Raw genomic sequence first — 5929 nt, forward strand, 5'->3', positions numbered from 1 at the left:
CATCACCAGCATCAATTTCAGTTTCAAAGACATTAGTTGGTTGTTCCACCCAAGAAACAGTCAGTAGTCCAGAAGATTCTCTCCTGGTGACCTTCACTTTCTTTGATAATTACAATGATTGTGGAGCTCTAAGTGGCTTTTCTGCCCTTAGGAGACCATTAAAACACATTTCTCAGCTCTGTGCTAACAAAACAGTCAACCAAACCATCAATTAGCCTTAGAAATGTCCCTGAAATGAAAACAAAAAACTCAAATGTTTTAAACCATAGGGTACGCGTGCATGTATTATTGGTAGCATGACTCCCAGCAAGAAGTCATCGAGATAATTAGCACCGGAGTTATGATCCAAATGAAGCCAAATCATTGCCGCCACCTAGTAACTATGGGGACAGGATCCTGTACAATAATGAAATGACTATTTTGTCCTTATTCCTAAATTCTCTGTAATGTGTGCTAGTGAGAGCAAGCATTTTCAAGGATAAACACTGACATATAGCATAAAGTTGGCTCTGCTGCAGGAGAAAGTACTCACTTATTTTACTGAAGTACAGATAATATTGCAACTATTTCATAATACTTACTACTAGGGGTGTAACTATGCATGGTTAACCGGTTAAAAAGTGATTTAAATGTGTAAAGATTACAACTTGAAGAGGAAAAAAAAAAGCACACAATGCAATTTTTAAACTGCCCAGGGCGTGACGCTAGCTAACATTACACAGCAGGTAACGTTAGCCCACTGTTTGCTAGTAACATTAGCAGGCTTAAACACTGTTAACATGCTGACAGCTAAACAGTGTAAAGTATGGCTGTTTTTCACTAAAAAGTACAACAGTCTGCAGCTAAAGACACAGAGGAGACCAGCTGCAATTTAAGATAGCATGGGCACTGCCGCTGTCAGATAAACAGTAATGGACTTAGTGTTGCGTTTGGGTCTTGCTTTTTCAGTCATTTCATTCCGTGAGAAAATTGCATTGTGAACTTTAAAATCGTTAATTGTATTGAATCATGAGTTGAGTGTATCCTTACATCCCTACTTTCTACTTTTGTAAAATAACAAGTATATTCCGCAAACTGCACTAATTCTTAAGAAAAATTACCCCTTCAGAATTGTTCTGGCAATGATTCTTTTTATGCATTAGAAAGGTAAAATCAGCTATTTGCCCAGGAAACCACACAAACATGTATTCACAGTTGTTTTTTTCACATCGTAGTAAGAGATGCTCTCATTCAGTGTCACAGTCACATCAATGTGTTGGAGCTTTGCAGCTGCATTGGCAAAAAAAATACACAAAAGCTATCAAGACATTTCAAAAGAGCTGCAGAGTTGGAACACATTAAGAAAACATCTTGAATACTGATTTTAAAAGACTTTTTTGTGGATTATCTATTCTTTTTTCTTTTAAGATTATTTTTTGGGCTTTTCCACCTTTAATTTTTGACAGGACAGTTAGGTGAGAGAGAGATGGAAGACATGCAGGAACAGATCAGATGTGAACCCTGGACCTCTGAATTGAGGCATAAACTTCTCAGTACATGTGTGTCCGCCCTAACACTGAACCAACCTGGCCACAGAATTATCTATTCTTGTCAACAAAATGATCTATCTTGATTATTCCAGAGGCCTGCACTACACATCAAGATCAACTTGCACTGTGTGACCAATCGCAAACATCTACCAGAGCCACTTCCTAACCCAAGAAGGAAAGCTGGCAAAAAAAAAAAGCAGGCGCTGTAAATGTATAAATCACAACACTCAATATCACGTCCCCATCAGTCAGGCACAAGATCTGACCATAATGACACTTGTCATTATGGTCATTATGTCGTTGCTTTAGCCTTTTATGTCATATGCGTGACATAGGCATTGGGAAGCTGAAAAAATATAAAAAGATAATTCAAACCGATGTGCTCATTGGCAACAGACGGCTCAAGAAGCCAACAAATCCCGTAGGCTAAATTCACTCAGCCAACATTTGGCGGTTCATCTCTAATCTCCAACATAACTTGTTCACAAGCAGGTTAGGATTTTCAGCATAAGTTACCATGGCGATTTAACCCGGTAACAAGGGATCCACCATTGTGATACAGAAAACCCTTGGTTGAACCTGAAGTTACCTCGTTAACGCCAAATCTTGCTTCATAGTACAGACCTCAGGACTATAGTAATTTTAACAACAACAACAGTTGATGCTAGGCAAAACAACAGGACAATCAGCACTTGTTCTCACAAGAGCTTACCGATGAAGAGCTCCTCAAATATAGACTCACTAATATTTAAAGTTGTCCCCTCTCCCTCTGAATTGAGTGGCCAAGAGCTTCACCTATTCACATCAAAGCATGTCATTGTCTGCCTTTTTATTCATTGTTGTTTCATGCAAGGGTCGAAGAAATATATTCAAACAGCCCGGGACTTTGAAGTTTCCCCCCAACCCTGGGTGCTTGGATTGTGCAGTCCTCACTTTTGTCATTTTTGCCTGTATGAAAGCCCATAACAGAATCAAACCCTTCGCTCACAATGATGAAGCTTTTTCTTAACCAAAAAGGCCACATAAAACTGTTATGTATATGAGAGAGTATGCAACAAACACCCCCTTTTTTGATCCTATCAAATCCTGTTCTTCTCCAACCTACATCTTCTCCTTAGCAGTGCAACATCAAAACCTCGGACCAAACACTTAATCGAACAGCACACACCTGCTCCGACTGTGACTTTGAAAACAACATTCATTTCATCCGACAATGTCAACGACATAAAAGACATGTATTTTCCAACTGAGGTGTTGGAGCAAATGTTTTAGGCACACATGTTCAACTGCTCGTTGCAAATGCAAAAATCTAACCAGCCTATCACCTGACAGCAACTCAATATAGATAAGCATGTCAACACGGTCAAGACAATCTGCTGAAGTTCAAAATCGGGAGGGTGATTTAAGTGACCTTGACCGTGACAAGGTTGTTGGTGGCAGATGTGCTGGTTTGTGTATTAAAAAAAGAAAATATCCAGTAAGCGGCAGTTCTCTGGGCGAAAATACCTTGTTGATGGTCAGAGGAGGATAGCCAGACTGGTTCAAGCTGATAGAAAAGCAACCGTAACTCAAATAACCACTCATAACAATTGAGGTATGCATACCTAGTAGGATCATCAGATGGGCTACAGCACCAGGTTCCACTCCTGTCAGCTAAGAACAGGAAACGGTGGCTACATACAATTGACACAGACTCTCCAAAATTGAACAATAAAAGATAGACTGGTCTAATGAGTCTGCTGTAACTTTCAGATGGTAGAGCCAAAATCTGGCATAAAGAAACAAAGCTTGGATCCATCTTGCCGGTATAGGCTGTTGTAGGTGGTTTAATGGTGTGTTTCTTGGCACACTTTGGACCCCTTTGACCTACATTTAAACGCCACACCCAACCTAAATGTTGTTGTTGACTATGTTCATCCCTTTATAACCCCAGTGTACCCATCTTCTACTGGCCCCTTCCAGCAGAATAACGCACCATGTCACATAACCTCAAATCATCTCAAACGGGTTTCTTGAACATGATGACGCATTCACTGTACTCTAATGGCCTCCAAAGTCAGATCTCAATCCAATGGGATGTGGTAGATGTGCATCATGGATGCGCAGCAGCAGCAACTGTGTGATATTATCATGTCAATATGGACCAAGATCTCTGAGGAATGTTTCCAGCACTCTGTTGAATCTCTGACACAAAGAATGAAGGCAGTCATGAAGGCAACAATGAATGGACCAATGAAGTCCAACCTGGTACTAGCAAGGAGTACCTAATAGGACAAGTGGCCAGGAGAGTGTATATTAGCTATACTTAAGACAACAAAAGTTTCAACTTGGCTTAACAAAGAAGCCAAATCTCCCTACATCAGCTTGAATAAAACGCATGAAAAGAGTTTGTTTGAACAGTCCCAGTTATATAATTCCTCACATTTAATTTGAATGTAAGTCATTTTTCTTCATCTGCAATGAAGAAAATGTAAATGTAAATCTTTAGTGTTACATTGCAGCACGGTCCACAGCTGCCGATCACAGCGTTCTTGTTCAATGCTGAACCAATCTCAAAGTTTGTTTACACCAATCACTTAGATCCAGATCGAAAAGAAACAAAGTTACCCGACATTTGCTGTAGACTTATTTGACACAGTATTTTTGTGCATGTGCAAAACCGCCTCTTAAAACCTAAAGTACCTTCATACATCATCATGTCAATTTGCATTAGCAATTACATGCAAAACATAATAAAGATACAAAACATCTTTTATGCAAAGTTGCAAAGTTTTCACCTACATAATCCAAAAAAGACTCATAGATCAGGTCCTCTTAAAAATGTTTTTTTAAAAGTGTTGTTTTTTTTGGCCTCAACCAAAAAAAAGAGTGGGTCTCCAATGTCAACATCCTGTGTACACCCAACCATCCACACCAACTCCCCCCCCCCCATGCCTTCTGTGCAGTATCAGAATGTCAAACGTCAGGTTTTGGAAAAAAGAAGAAGAAAAAAAACATAGCCGGGCAGAAATAACTTTTTCTCCAAAGCTTAAAGCTATAGTTCAATAACATAAAAAGGTTATGCACTAAAGCTTTGATTAAGAATAGAGGGAGTCAAGCTTTTGCGGTAGGTGCTCCCATCCTCTGGAATAGCCTTCCATTGCATATTCGAGAGGTGCAGACTATATATACTTTTAAGTCTGTGCTAACGACACACCTTTTTACTCTGGCCTTTGGTTCATGCTGAGTGTGGGCATCAAATGTCTTTTTAATGTGTTTTGTTGTTTCATATTCTTTGTAACTATTTTTAAGTGATAATTTTTGTTGTTTATATTCTGTCTTGTTCAGCACATTGGTCAACCACAGTTGTTTAAATTTGCTATATAAATAAATTTGACACTGCCATTAACTAGTCATACAGAGTGAATGTGTTTTGTAGGACATAGGAGCATGATTGACTAGAGCTTAGGTGCTGACTGCTGAGCGATTATAATACGGCGTGCTCCATCCCTGCTTTCATCTAATCACAGTCTGTGTCTGTGGAAGCTCTCCTCTGGCCCAGCCCAGCCCTGTCTGATCTACAGTATCTCAGGAAATTTGCCGCTTATGTACTCCCCACCCAACAGAAAGGGCGCGTGTGTGTGTGCGTGTGTGTGTGCAACTGTATGCATGTATGTGTGTTTTACAGAGGCAAAATGAACCAGGGAGACAAACGAGCGCCCGAGGGAGACCACCCTGGGAGAGGAAAAGGTGGAAGGAGGACGGGCCGAGGAAAAGTAAGATTAATGATGCTTGGGTAAACGAGGGCTCCTGCTTGCCTAGACTTTAAAGACAGCGGGAGTTAGATACTGGCTGCTGGTCCAGAAGGGATGTGTTTCCGGCATCTTCCCATTAAAAAATATCCAAAGAGCTCTGCTGGAGCCCAGAAAGAGCAGACAGACACTCGTCACTTCATACAGTACAAGACTTGTGTCAGTGGAAGTGTTAAAGGTTAGCGACTGACAGCAGACTATGAGCGGACTATTTCTTCTACTGTCTGCCAACCTTGAAGGGATCATAGAAGGAAACAGGTTTTAGGAACTTCTCTCTGGTCTCCTGCTGCACATAAATCACACTTAGGTGCCGTGGAGACTAATTATAGCAGAATGCTTCACTTCAGTGTGTCCGCATGATGTTGCTAGACTGCAAGGCAGGCATGCTGCTCAGTCTGGAGGCCACCAAACTCAAACTGCATTCCACAGTAACTTCATTCCAGAGTTATCTGTTATGATCAGACAAGAAGCCACAACAGCAACCAGGACACACAAAGAATATTAAAGAAAACAGCAGATGGTTTGTGTTAATGGATCAGAGATGCAAACAGTTTGCTGTGCACATAATATTAAGCCAACAAAACATTCCTTCATGACCTAACCCCCTCC

At 40.5% G+C, this 5929-nt stretch overlaps 1 long non-coding RNA gene across 1 annotated transcript in view; it reads right to left on the reverse strand.

Annotated features, from left to right (window-relative positions):
* Positions 1-2034: 2034 nt before the first annotated feature.
* Positions 2035-5929, reverse strand: part of LOC116671347 (uncharacterized) — a 24464-nt gene continuing 20569 nt past the window's right edge. The window contains exon 4 of the long non-coding RNA XR_004327248.1: positions 2035-2153. This is a non-coding gene — a long non-coding RNA (uncharacterized LOC116671347). The remainder of the gene's footprint in view (positions 2154-5929) is intronic.

This window comes from Etheostoma spectabile, chromosome 21 (assembly GCF_008692095.1).
Source record: "Etheostoma spectabile isolate EspeVRDwgs_2016 chromosome 21, UIUC_Espe_1.0, whole genome shotgun sequence".
Lineage (NCBI taxonomy): Eukaryota > Metazoa > Chordata > Actinopteri > Perciformes > Percidae > Etheostoma > Etheostoma spectabile.